A 15,374-nucleotide genomic window follows, 5' to 3' on the forward strand; every position below is an offset into this window, starting at 1 on the left:
TATTTGTTCACAGTGATAATGTTTAAACAATTTACAGTAAAGCGTTGGAAATTAAGTGAAACCATGTTTCAATAGAATTCCAGGCTTAAACCTCTCCCTTCTTCTTAAAGAAGGAAAAGCTTAATGGTACATTTAAAGTGCTTTTGTGGTACTTAGATCGTGAAATGAGAACAGCAGTTTCTAAGCAATGCAAAGCCATAGCTGCTAATGGTCTTCCCACTCCTGGCATAAATGGCTTTGTTTTGTGCTAGACAAGCACACTTAAAAGTTATCATCAACTCATTAAAATATTTGGAAGGTACTCAGCAAAGGAATTAAAAGCATGAAGCAGCAAACATCGAAACACACTAACAAATGTCAAGTGGGCAAATGTATTCACATGTGATGACTCAGGAACTCAAAAAAAATCTCCCTGATATCAAGAGGAAGCATCAAAACAACTCCCATGATGTATGCACTATTAGTTCCTGACCTATGGACAAATAGACCACGTCTGTGCCCTGGTGATTCCCAGGGACAAACCTCTGTATTTATCACACATTCTAATAGGAAAAGATGATAAAGAGTAGATGCTTTCATAGATTAGTTAGGGACTACCTGCCATGGTCTCAGTAGCCATCCTGTCAAGTAGGCCTTAGCATATCAAATACCCACAGAGAGTGGCTACACAGATGCTAGTAAATGAAAAAGTACAGGGAAATATTCCCAAGTATGGGAATACAATTGCCAGTGCCTGTATGGACCATACCAACTGGCATTCTCCCCAACTTTTCCTGGTCAAAGTTGAGCATGCAAAGATGATCCACTTTGTTTTGTCTGAGGGCCAGTTGTCATCCCAGGGGTAGACAGCACCAGCAGTGAAGATGTACTCACTCCATGGTTTAGACAGCTGACGAAGTACCACCTGGTTTTTGCATGCACCATCACAAGAAAACTTAGGTGTTTTGAATTTGTCCCTGGTGAAACCACTGCTGATCCATTGACTCTATAGACAATCTAAGGAGATATGGTTCTTAACTTCAGTCATCTATCTTTAGAAGTAAATACATGCTCTGCCTTCCCTATTGTAACTGTGGCAATTTAATTTTAGATTTCATGTTGCTCGACTACATAGACTTTTAACACGTGCAAGGAAAGAAAGGCGATTGAAACATAACATAATAACAGCCAATAAGCCAGGAAACTTCCATTGTCCTTCCATATCCACCAGCTGCACTGGTCACAATTCATGGCTTAATGTTTTGAAAAATTAAAATAACACTAATAGGGTTTCTCTTAGTATTTCAGTGTTTTCCCTCCTTTTCCCCAGATGAAGTTTGGACATGCCAAGAGTCACACAATAAAACTATATTAAGAATATGACTGTTATGATTTAGTTGAAGCCTGGGCTCTAGTAAACATCTGTTGCAAGAATGGTTCTGGGTTTCATTTTACTCAAGACTGATCTCCTTGAAAGGACCATATTTTTTGTATATAAGTTGTCTGATGTTACAGAAATTACTTGCACAGAACTTGTTCTGGAGACAACTGCATCATTTTATAGCTGAATTGTGAAATCAAACTTTTGTTTAAATAGGTTCATTGATAATTAGACATTAGCAATCTATGAGTTCACATCGCTTTAGGTTCTTGAAATCCTATGCCACATAGGGCTATGGATGATGTTCCTGAGAAGGCACAATTCTTATTGACTTCGAGATTCCCTTGTCCTGTTAGATAAATCTAATATGTTCAGCTCTACAAAGGGAGTTAACAAACTAAATTCTGATTTGACAGCAGTGCAACTTCACTTAAACCCTCTCAGTGAAATCCTATTCTTGCTGAAGCCACAGTCATTGTTAGCTATTTTGGGAAAGCAAAATTTGACTCCAACTATTTATCATCAGATAAAAACCTAATTTACCACCAGATCAGTTATTTGCTGCTGTGTGTCTTTGCTTCTGAGTAGAACTTTCTTGGGCCCTGTGGTCTTGGCTGCTTCCATGTAACATGAATGCCTGGCCACGGCCATTCCTGTTCTTCTATACCCTGTCTAATCCTGCACAGAGAGATGGGCAGGTAATAGCAATTGGCAGAGACAGATAGCTACCTCACTTATAGTCATTTTCAGATGTGAATGTCAGCCCTATTGCCTGTAATAATGTGATAAATTACTGTATATCTCAGAATTTGGTAAAGAGACCGAGCACTAAATAAACACAAGAATGAAGAATAGAGGGAAGTGACACACCACAGAAAAGGCAACTGATTTGTAGATTTTATTAACATTCAAAAAGATTAATTCTCTTTTTACCTTGGTTGAACTATATAACCTACTGCCCTTCAGCCATGCCTGTTTGAATGAAAGTTCTTCAACTTTTTCAATCGTTGTGTTATGAGATTTATAGATTTTGATAAAAAAGAACTCCAGAAACTCAATACACTCCCCTTTTCATGATCTCCTGAACTTCCTGTTCTGTCATGCTCTAAAATTTGCCATGAATTGCCCTCATTGTGCCATTTCCTCTGTTTTGTTTCTATCCTTGTCTTAGAGCAGGAATTAAGAAGCTTGTAGAAAATTATCAACATAGTGATACTATTTGCCCATTTTTGTACCATTTGTGTGTCTAGAAATTTCTTTCCCCTTCCTCTTCTTTTCTTTTGTGCTTAAATTTCAAGGTCCTGAGAAGAACTACTAACACTTAAAGATGATCCCTCCGTTTAATCTCTTCTCCCTTCAGCTTGTGGTCAGTTCTCTTTTCTAAAGGGTGTATCCTTACTCCTAGATAAAAACCTGGAGGGACCTTCTATTAATTCTCTCTCTTTTTTTTTTTTTTTCTGCCATTATAAACAAACAAAAGCATGTTCCCTAGCATGAGAGCCAAACAGCAAGTCTTGGCAAAAAGTGGCTGTTGAATGCAATTGCTGGAAACAGTCATACTTTTTCCTTTTTTTTTCTTCCTGAAAAGTAAATGGAGCACTTGCAGGTAGCAATCCTTCCAAAAGATAGATGTGACTATAAAAATGACAAGCTGCAACACACACTTAGTTTACCTTGGAAATCTCTGACTTTTTCTTGTTTCACTATTTCACATTTTTAAACAAGAAGAATCTGGCATGAATTAAAGGGAAGAGGGGGAAATGATGGGCCTGCAGATTTTATATCCTATCACTGCCATGTGGGAAGAGAGTTCATTTGTACTGTGACTGTATTTTCTGTCTTGGACCCAGATCTGCTTTACTCCAAAATACTTTAGCATTGTTCAAGGAGTGAAAGAAGAGCTAAATTACATTCCTATATGGCTTTACAGTGTTTTGCATTGACATAGTAGTGTAAAATGCTTTTTGTGATACTAGGGAGTGGACACTAGCACTTTCAAGTCTGCTGTAAGAGATCTGATCTCAACTCTGGCTTCTCATTAGCTGGGCATGGGAGTGAATCTCGAACACTTATTTTAATCCGTGAGAGCCAGAAAGATCTATGATATGCCAGTTTGACACACTACCTTTGCGTCCAAGCAGCACTAACCTGTCTGCTGCTGGTGGAGAAGCCTGGAAAGTCCTTCCTGAAGTGTGCATTATGCAGTGAGACTCTGGGTTTTGTAGGTCTTATTCCTTTCTAATCCATGTTAGTCCATTTCTGTTAAATTTCAAAGTAATTTCAATGTAATTAGAACTTAAACTTTAAAACTTAAACTTAAACTTCAGGTTTTGAGGGACCTTAAAGATAATCTAGGCTTTGTGTAGACATTTAAGTGATTTAGGCACTTCAGATTTACACGTTCGAGTTCTGTTTGTGTCCTCTTTCAAGTATTTTGTCTTGTCACATGAGGACTGTTCACATGACTTTTCAAGCACCTTGCATTTCTATTGCATTTGACCTTTTGTCAAAACATTCAGAGTGGTTAATTATTATGCTATGGTTTTCACTGTATGAACAATAACCTCTTTCTTTCCTTAAAGGATTGTTTGTCCAATTAGTCAGTTTTGTACAATATTGTTAAGAAGCCCTGACTCTGGCTTCTTGATAAATAATAGCTGTTTCCTGAGACCATTCAAACGTTGGAATCATTGTTAAATTTTAATAATGGACTCAGAAAAATTGGAAGGTTTCACCAGTACATATTTATTCCAAATATAAATCAACATAAATGGTTTAAATTGTGCCTAGTCCTATGAACTTAGCTTAGTAAATTCACATGAATATTTTGCATGCATAAAGATAATGGAATAGAAATGGAAGAGTTGCAAGGTCTGCAGACTTAATTAGTTGGCAATGTAGGGAATTCAGTGATAGCTGAGTTATGGAAAACAGTGGAATCACACACTGTTGTGGTAGGCACACTGTGCCAAGCTAGATTCTCAGAGTAGTGTATGACTTTCATGTGACTCAGTAAAAAGTGTGTATGTGTAGGTGTATAAACTTTTGTGTATGTAGTCTTACATATGGAAAAGCATGTATGTGGGCCAAAGTTATATAAAATTACTAATGAGCCTGTGTGGAACACACTTTTCCAACTTCTGTTATACCAGTGAAGATGTATCACAGTTCTTGTGTGAGTTTTGATGAAACTCAGATTACAGTTGATATTATATTCATAGGCATGATTTGGACAGATCTGTTTTACTGTTTTGTATTGGTTTTGGTTTTTAATTCGGGGCGGGGGGGGAATGGGGACAGTAATAACAATATCTTTTCATACTCTATTCTGCAAATATTTTGAATCAGATTATTCAAGACAAATTTAGGCCATTCTCTGGGAATGCTTGAAGCCAAAACCTGCTCTAATGGACATGTAAGCACGAAGGGCAGCCTATGGGCTGCTAAGTTATAGGAGAAACCTGGAACTTGGGTTTTTAAAGTAATGTTTCTAACAGGAAGGCAAGTGAACTTTCTGAATAGAGAACTTTGTCCATGTCTATGGTCTTCAACACTCACCTAAAGCCAAGAAATCTTTCTCTGAAGGTGACACAAAAGTTCCATTTTTTCCACATCTTCCTTACCCAAATTCAACTGGTAGTTCACTCAGTTGGCCTAACTGCTGCCAGGTGGCTATGTATTGAAGCGTGAAGCCTCCCAGCCCCTCCAAAGTTGATATTTCATAGGAATGGATCTTCCATTAAAGGTTCTTATTTGCACAAGATCAGGCCTGCCTCCTTTGCTGCTGCATTTCAATCCCTCAGGATCTCAGGGATGCTAACAGGGGGCCTTGTTGTTTTGTGCAGTTCTGTTTAAAGCAATCCCCAGAGAAGTGGTAGCTAAAGCAAACTGTCTGCAACTTGGAGTTTTAAAAATAGAAGCAGATGGCTGGAATGCTGCAACCAACTGGGCTACAGTTAGCAAAAGCTCATGAAAGATTTTAAGGTCAGCCCTGCACTGTGGGAACAAACAGGCCATGGTATGTTTGAACTGGAGACTGAAAAATGATCCGCAGCGGGAACTTTTCTCTGATTCTTTTCAGATACTTTTAGAAAGGTTGTTCTGCTTGGTTGCCTTCAACTGGAGATGGGACTGCATTTGCTGCACTATGAAGAACTTCCCTTGTCAAAATGCTGCATCCTTTTTGCATCTCTTCTTTTTCTGACACCTCATAATATTTCCATCTTTTTTATTTCATATCATCTTCTTTGTTAACAATTACTCCGATATGATTTGCCTCTCCTCTTGCTTCATACTGAAATATGTCACTGGACCAGTCCCATTTTTGCTTAGTACCTCCCCTGATGATGATGTATTTCACATCTTTGTCACTGCCTTAATAGGAATTTGTTCTCCCAGCTCTGTAGTATCTGTCCCCATTAACTTTTGGAGCAGATGTGGTTCATCCATCAGCACACTATACAAACAGTAACTGGGCAGCTCCACTTCCACCCTTCTCACAGGGCTTCCAGCACCTCGTGTATTTCAGGACATAGTATCCCCCTTGCACAGTCTATGCTCTGGGCTTACTCTATCCAGTATCAAACACCTTTCTGAAACTGAAGTTTCTTCTCCCTCTTGCTCCTCTTTTTTGACCCCAATCAAACTCAAAAATCAAATCTCAGATCATCACTGAGACTGGTAATTCCAGCATACTCCTACTTGGTAAAGGAGCTGGGCATAGAGTTGGATTTAAACCTGGACTGCTGAAAGGAGACATTTGGGAGTAAGGAAAATTAGGAGTCAAATATTGGAGTAGAAACCAAAAGGAAGGATAAGCATGATTAGCACTTCAAGAGCCTTGACCCGAAATGCAGCCAGCCTCCATGGAGCAGCCTGGTTAACATAATTTCCAGGCAGTTGGTGAACAACCTGACTTTGAGAGACATATGCAATTTTTTTTACACTTCTCTCAAGCTCTTTCTTCTAATGTTTCTTCATTTGCTGGATATAACGCACCTCCAGGTTCCCAACCCCAAGTTCTCACCAATCACCTCCACAAGTGATACAAGAAGTAATATCAGGGCTTGAGGAATCACGGGGAATGAAATGTTGGACTCAACAGGGTAGACAAGCAGCAGATGGAAAAGGCAGAGTCTAACTGTGGATTCTGTAGAGGTGTGAAAGAGCAGCACCTGGGACTAACTGGGGTGTAAGGCTGTGCAAATAGTTGTCTTGAATCCAGACTGGTCCTCTTAGGCTAATTTATGCTTTGATGCGAATAACATATGCTGTCCTTTGAGGTACACCAGTTATTACCATATAAATGGAAGGTGCTTTCACCTTATATTTTTCCTTGATGATTTCTTGGGACCATGGTATAACCGTGTGCTATAATATGGATATTTCAGTAAGAAAAATTCCCCCTAGTCCCTTGCTCCTAAAAAGAAATATATATATATATATATAAGTGCTAGCTAATTACTAAAGGTACAAGATGCAGGGGAGACAGGGTGAAGAGAAGACTGAAATGAGAAAAGTGGACAGACAAACCATTTCAGAGGCAGGAGGCAAGTAACCAAAAGCTTAAATTTATCAAGTTTATCTGTTGTTTCCTAAAGTATTCCGGAGAACACATAAACATGTGAATATATGTATCTGCTGTCTGGTGTCTGCTTTGCTGTAGACATTGTTTGATGGTATTATGCATTTATTTATCTTGAATCAGCCTCTCATTTTCCCTGTTAAAAAATCCAGTAGCATTCCCAGATGTACAACTTTGACTGGGACCACAAATGATAGAGCCTTTCTTTTGTTCTATCGTGCTCTTTTTTTTTTAATTTATATTTTATTTTGCCACAGAAGAAAGCAATTTTCCTTAAATACATCAGGTTTGAAAAAGATACCCTAAAGTATTTTATATGCCTGGGTTTCCTTCTTAATTTTTAAGAAGGGCATTTCTATAGCACACTGTAGAAGTTACTAGCTGCTGCACAGCTGGTTTAAAATACCTAGATATCCTGTTTCATGTCTTGCTTTTACCCAGCCATCTCATTAGAAATTGAAGTGCCTATGAAAATGAGGCTGATAAAGAAATGGGGACATAGCACAAGCTTATCTACCTGAAGGCAAAGCTCACATCTTGTCCAGTGAGTGACAAATGTTCAATGAAATCGCAGTGGTGAAGGACATGCAAGTGATGATTTTGATGATGGAGGTCTGCAGAACATTTGTGTTGAACAAGCGCAAAGACAAAACCACATCCCCGATCAGTCAGGGCAGGACTTGAAGCCTGTGAGCCTTTTGCAGATTATTATAGATGCAATCTGTGAGCAGCAGAAAAGCACACCGTATGGTGGATATATTACTCAGGCTGTTCCTTGCTGGCATTATGTCACTGGGAAACACACCCCTTGTCTGAGCTAAAAGAGGGGCAGGAAATCTAAAACCCATATTTAATCCAGCAAATGTAAGCTACAAACATTTTCTCCTTGGATTAAGTCATTTCAAGGCTTTGTGAACCTGGTACAGTTTTGTCAGATAGCTTAAAAACAGTATTTGTCTGAAATGGGGCCAAAAAGAATGACGACTGCTAGACTAGGTTGCAGTTGTGACTGAAAGGTTAACAATGGTTGAGGTGGGAGAGAGAGGCTGGAAGAATGAGACCAACAGGGAAGTATTGCTGCCCACACAGATAAGTCATTTGACGGAAAAATTTTGCCAAGCAAGGATTTACTGTAGTGGAAAGTGCATTGTATTCAGACTTCACAGCTGCTGTGTGTCAGAACCCTGTGAGACAATTGCTCTCCTGCATCATGGGGATTTATTACATTTAGTTCCTCTAGGTGCTTCTTGCAAAGCATCGTTTTTATTGTCTGGGAAAGAGGCATGAACAAAAAAATTGTGATTCAGCAGAAGAGATGTGCCCTTTGAAGACAATCAAGAAGCAGCCTGAAGATACCGGGATAAGGTCAGTAGGGCTTGCCAGTGTAAAATGCCATCACGTCAGCCTAAGTGTGTTGGACACAGTGAGGTTTCTCCCAGGAGATGTCCCTCCTCTCCCTGATTTTTATCAAAGGCTAGTTCTTAATCTCCCAGTGTGACAGAGACAGTCTTGAGATGGAGACTTCCCTCCTCCCTCTCCAAGGCCATCTCCCACAAGGTGCAGAGACCCTTTGATGACTTGACAAACCGCTTTCAATGCCATCCAAGTGCATTTCTCAGTTAGGCCCTTCTCCCTCTGAGCAGGGAGGACAGCCGATCTACTTCTTTACAGAGTAACTCTGTGTTGTCCCTTTGGCATCCAGAGACACAGCATGTTACTATCCAGTTTCAAGGGCTCTGCTCTTTAAAAAAAAACAAATCCTGCAAACAAGCAGAATAAGGAGACAGTGACACTCAAGTGACTTGTCAGGACATTCAGATGGGTGGGTTGTCCAGTGTGTTTTCTCCACCCCTACTTTCAAAAAGTTGGAAAGTGGGGCTGCCTCCCTTTAATAAATATAGCCATCAAAGAAAGGAGCTGGGGAAGGAGGGGCTACCACCAGGACTGTGGTCAAATTAAAGGAAAAATAATGATTTTTAAAAAACGTTATTTAAAGATTTGGAACAACTCTCTTATATGGACTTACTTAATGCTCATCTCTGAAAGGCTTCAGTTGCCTTACAGCCACTGAGAGTGGAGACTGGTGTTTCAAACTGGATCAAGATGTTTTTTACATCTCAAATAAATTTTCAGCTTCCATATATCTTCCAGATAGTGTCCTCTGTCACTGTCATATCTTAGTGCTTGAAATAGTGTGCAGATGTGTGTGTGTGTGAGGGTGTATGTGCATGTGTGTATAGGTTTGCATGTGTACGTATCTACAGATATAATTTCCTAGCCAAGGTCTAGGGTGCAGAGTGCCAGCTTGGTGTTAAGCCAATATTGTTGTGTTCTGGGAAAACACACAAGAACTTGTATTTAGGTTATGATAAGAGTTCAATTTAATCACAACAGAAGCCAAGCCATCTCAAATTAAAGCTTAATGCAGACTGTGATAGCAATGAAGTTGCAGCATGTAGTTTTCAAAGAATATGAGCTAATGTCTAGAAAATAAGAGTGGAGGAAGGGCCCTGGATTTTGTTTCTGGCCTAGCCACCAATTTCACTTCTGGTCTCAGACAAATCATGTTAGGCAATATTTACTATCCTGAAGAAAAAAGAAGCAATGTCCAAGTATGAGCTGGAAAAAAAAAAAAAACAAACCCCCCAAAAAAACAACAAAAATAAAAAGGAGGATCTTTGCAGAACTCTAGTGTCAAACCATAACATGCATCTAAATAGGGATGTAGAAGACCAACACCCAAGTTTGATTTTTCTTCCCCTGAGGTGAGATTTTCAAAGACAGTGGGCAGAATTAGGAACTCAAACCTCAGCATTAATTTCTGAGGACTTCTGCTTCTAATTCACTCATATTTCTGAAAACCTTGCCTGTGATGTGTCATTACCTCAATTTCCTTCTCTCTGACTTGGATAGAACTTCTATGCCAAAGCAGAGGGATGCGTATGGAAATTAATTGCCTGTATTTATACAGTAACTGCAACACTAGCAACAAGTTCTCAGAATATTTTAATATTAAAACTGCAAAAGTAACTTTTTATTACCTCACAAAGGTGCTGTGAAGTTTGATTACTCACTGACTTGCAAATACTCTGAGGTACAGTTTTCAGATCATGTTTATTGCTGTAACTTTATTGATATAATTACACAGGATGAAGTTATAGCCAGCATTTCTAGGTTAATATCAATCTCTTTGGCTTTGAGAGTTTAAACATCATCCTTGTTGCATTGTAGTTCTGAAGCTGGTTTTAATATTATAAAAAGGTATGACAAAGATCAGGTCAATGCCTTGGCAAGATCTACATCATACAATATAATGTGTAACTCATTAAATGGGTACTCTGTTGTCCCACTTGATCTGAGATTTCTTCTTTCCTCTCCACAGTGTTCCAAATTCATTAAAAAAAAAAAAAATCAAATATCCTATCTATAATTTTTCTTTTTCGTTACTCAAAATGTGTTCTTTGTAGGGGCTGCAGACAAAAGACCACAACATGTTACTTGCTAAATGGTGTATCGACTTCTCTTGAGAGCTATTACCAAGGAAGAAAAAAGAAGAAATGATAAAACATTGTTTTGAAGAAGTATGCAGCTGAGTTACTCTAATTTCCTTGTCCAAGCTGGAAGGCTAGAAAAAAAACCCCACATCAATAAACATCATATATTTGACTATTTAAGACGCCTGATTTTCTCTGATAACACTGCGATCAGGTACTTCTGCCCTCTTTAAGCCTTCTGAAGATATTTTAATAACTCTCTCACTTTCACAAGTGCTTCAGAGAAGATGAATATACTACTTGTTTTGTTCCTTTTAAATACAGTTTTCAACTCTCTTGTGCCCTCCTACAACTGTGCTGGCACTGCTCTGATCTCACTGATGGTTTACAATAAACCATGTTGTATAAACAGCACTCTCTCTTCCTTCACAGCTGTTCCTCTTCACCCTTCTGAGAATTATTGCTCAAACTCTCAGCTTTGGTCACAAGTCTGCTTTTTTGCCTGAGTCAAGTGGAATGAACTTCTCACCTTTTCAAATGCCTATAGATAGATCCAGTAGTAAGGGATTTACGCACAAACAGACATGTTCTTGTGAAACTGGCAGGGCTGTAAATTTGTCACCCAACAACTAGTAATGGCCCATGTATGTACTGTTAGTGTAAGATGAACACATCGAGGGGTGAGTTACCTCGTTCTCATAGCTGGTGAGAACATATCTACAAGATTAGATCTCGCACAAGTCAGTGAGCACAAGAACCTTTTACCCCATGAACTAGAGCTTGTATGACAAATGAAGTTTGAGAAACTTTTCTGCTTGAAAACCATTGGACTCCAGCTGATTAGTAAGAATTCACAAAACATTATGACTGGGGTATCCTGAGATAGTCTCCTTCAAAGAGTAAGTAATGCCTTATCATAGAGCTGAGGGTCAATAACGTGGCCTAAGAGAAAATTTCCACCCTTTTCTATCAGTGAAGTGATGTGCAAGCAAGAGGTGCAGTTTATCAGGGCAGCAGCTGAAAGGTCAACCCTTGCTTTCTTTTTGGGCAAATGAGATTCCAAAAGAGACAAAAAAAAAAAAAAAAAAAAAAAAGCTGTTTATTCTATAGCAAGTGGAAAATACGCTTGGAAAAAAACAATATGAGTCACACAGTCTTTGGAAAAAAGTTTATAAAGGAGCGTGGCCAATGCATATTATGGTATCAGACAAGGAAAAAAAATATTCTTTCCTCTAAAAAGACAAAAACAAAAAACAACCACACACCCCACACCCCCCAAGTTTTGATTATATGTGTATTGCGGCAGGGAAGCCACCCAACACCCCCCAAGTTAAAATTGATTATATGTGTATTGCGGGGGGGGAAGCCACCCAACACCAAAATCAAAAACCAAGCCTTTTGTCTAGAATGTTTTCAAAACTTATATTACACATTTTACCATCTGGAGACAACTTCTTTCTCTGCTGATACTCACTCAGAATTTCAGTAACACCATGTGAACATGTGTGATCAGAGGTAAGAAGTGACCTAATAACCATTGTGAGATGCCTGCTGTCAACACCAAGTCTACAGTTCTGAAGACACTCATTCCAGTTGAGACATTCAAGCATCCTGTGTCACACAAATCAAGCTGTTCCTGACACTTCACCCTCTTACCCTCATCCAGACTTCAGATCATGCAGTCACTTTGGTGTGAAATTTACATATAGTTCTTGTGTAGGGACAAGGTGTCAAGAATGATTTCACTACTTGGAACTTCCCAGGAAATGAGATACGCACAGTGTCATTAACAGAATGGTGAATCAGTCTGGAAGGCAGATTTCTGCTTTTTCCTTATTGTTCACATAAGGGGGAAATGTGTGTTTCTTTGCACTCATCAGGGAAAAATAATACATCTCACTGTAATTGTCAGTCACTCGAAATGCTGTTTATTGTTATTACACAATGAATGCTGAATCTTAAATTACTGTGTATTCATGCTGATTACTGCACCTCATTGTTATGTGTCATGAAAGATGCAGATAAATAAGGAAATTTTTGAGCCTCCTTGCTCATCCTCCAAGAACATGCCAGAGGAGAATTGCTGTTGCCACAAGTTCTGCCATCGCAATATCCTACACCACCAATTTCCCAGAAGTGGACTAGATTTATAAATGGTTTCCTGTTTCTGACAAGACTTCTTCGATAAGTTTACAACTCTGCTTTGTCTGCAGTTTATTTCTTCCTGTACAAGTTTCTGCCCCCATCCTGGTATGGAAGCGGTGTTTTGTTAGCATGTGGGTATCCTGACATAGCAAGAAGGGAATGAGAGAGGGAAATTACTACACTTCCCCCTTTCTGATCAGAGAACAAATGGGAAGTTTGATGACTTTTGCTATTTCAGAGGTCAATTGGTCATACTGTCCATTCCCAGTACTATGGTTCAGTCATTCCCTACCCTCTCCTTTTGTCCTTACAAGGAACAAAGCTCGGAAAACCACAAAATCAAGATAATGCCCGCAGTTTAACTTCCTGCAGGCTTTTGATTAGATAGGAGAAAATAATGGTAGTCACTTTCTTTAGAACAAAAATGTCAGATCTTTCTAGACAGCTCACTGATCTGGAAATCCTGTAGTTGTACAAAACATGATCATTTCATTGAGCAGGAGGGACCAGGGAGCTGCAAAAGAGCAGCAGGCTCAAGTCAGCTGACAGCCATGATGCTACAGGTATGGCCAGCTAGGCTGCATCAAGAGAAGTGTGGCCAGCAGGTCGGGGGAGGTGATTCTCCCCCTCTACTCTGCTCTTGTGAGACCCCACCTGGAGTACTGCACCTGGGTCTGGGGCCCCCAGCATAAGAAGGACATGGACCTGTTTGATCAGGTCCAGAGAAGGCCATGAAGATGATGAGAGGGGATGGAGAACCTCCCCTGGGAGGACAGGCTGAGAGAGTTGGGGTTGTTTATCCTGGAGAAGAGAAGGCTCCAGGGAGACCTTGTAGTGGCCTTCCAGTACTTAAAGGGGGCCTACAGGAGAGATGGGGAGGGACCCTTTATCAGGGAGGGTAGTGATAAGACAAAGGGTAATGGTTTTAAATAGAAAGAGGGCAGACTTAGATTAGATATAAGGAAGGAATTAATTACTGTGAGGGTGGTGAGACACTGGAACAGGTTGCCCAGAGAAGTTGTGGCTGCCCCCTCCCTGGAAGTGTTCAAGGCCAGGTTGGACGGGGCTTCGAGCAACCTGGTCTAGTGGAAGGTGGCCCTGCCCATGGCAGGGGGGGTTGGAACTAGATGATCTTTAAGGTCCCTTCCAACTCAAACCATTCTATGATTCTATGATTCTATGATACGATACATCGCAAGTCCCTGCTAGCATATCTACTGTGGAGAACATGACATTAAAAGAAATAAAAAACCCAAGGCTGTATCTCACTTCCTCTTTTTCAAGCATATGTTTCTCTGTCAGTTTTTGAGATACCTCAGCTACCGCAGATTCAAGTTCAGTGAGTTTGCATGAATGAAGGTAATGATGTACAGTACACCTTGAATCCTTGCATGAACTGCTCTGTGTCTGTTGGGCAGAGCTGTAGCTGCTGTTTGCACATTGAAATAATGTGAAAAATTCTCCAGGTTGTTTCTTATTCTCTTTAACCCACCTCTGGATGAAGTGTCATGGCTGTTTTGGTCACATTTAGGTCTTAATGGCGAGAAGCTTTTGACATGACATTGGTTTTACATGGCATTCAACAGAATTTTTAAAATTCTGTTGTATCTTCTTTTTGTCACAATATGCTTACAAACACTGAAAATTTGCTATTAAATAAGACAGATGGATCAGAGAGAGCTCAGAGAAAGCTGTTAGACTGAAGAAGCTGGGCAAGTAAGGTCTCAGAGAGAAACCTTGAAGAACTGTGTGTGTGATTCCAGAGAGAAAGGGAGATTGGTCATTAACTGAGGATGGCTAAAAAAGATGTTACATAAGAGGCAATCATTCTCATTATGTCAGAAGAAATGGGCTTATAAGACAGCAGGGAGGAATTAGATCAAATATTAGGAAAAACCTCACAACTACAAGAAAAAATAGCCCGTGGAGTTGGTTGCCAAGGGAGAATGTGAATCACTATCAGTGCAGATCTTTGTAGTTAAACAGCCATCTGTCATAGAATTAAATCCTTATTGCTGTAGTGTTAGATTAGGGTTAAAATACTTAGTTACCTCAGTTATTGTAGCTAGAGTGAGTCTTGCATAACTGGTATTTGCAGTTATGGATAATCCAAGAGAAACCTGCTTTTTTTGTTTGGTTGATTTTGGTTTTGTTGTTGTTATGCCCTGTGTCTATGAGGGACTATGTAATAAAACAACTGGAATTTTTTTTTCCTCTTATTTGTCCATCACTGAAAGTCATAAAAATATGGCAAATATAAAAATAGGGCAGAATATATCTTGTGATAATTTCAGTAAATCTCCAAAACCTGTCTGTACCCCAGTAAGCTAAGTAAACTGATAATCCCTTGTAAGAAAAAGAGGTGTAGATATGCCTTGTTAGTCTAAATGACAGTGGAAAGAAATGCCATGATGAAGTGCCCCTTCTCTGTTTATCAGTGGTTACCATCTAGTATTGTCCAAATGGTCACAGTTTGGCACCATCTTAAGAGAGCAGATATATGTGCGAGACTATAAAATATGAAGATATGTAAGGCTGATATAACAACACGTTAAAAGATACTTCAAAGAGATTCATCAGGTGTGGGACAACTTCTTTTTGAGGAGATTCGCTTAGAAGCGACAGTTCAATTTTGTGGGAAAGGCACAAGGCTCAAAACTTGTCCATGGGTAAACTTCTTGAGCTAGTTTCACAACTATTTGACAGACGTATCTTCCTTTCTTTTCTGTTTCAATTATGGAGGGTTTTTTCCTTACTCAGAACTATAGTCCAGGAAGATATATAGTTCTGG

Source organism: Strix uralensis, chromosome 1, assembly GCF_047716275.1.
Source record: "Strix uralensis isolate ZFMK-TIS-50842 chromosome 1, bStrUra1, whole genome shotgun sequence".
NCBI classification, from domain to species: Eukaryota; Metazoa; Chordata; class Aves; order Strigiformes; family Strigidae; genus Strix; species Strix uralensis.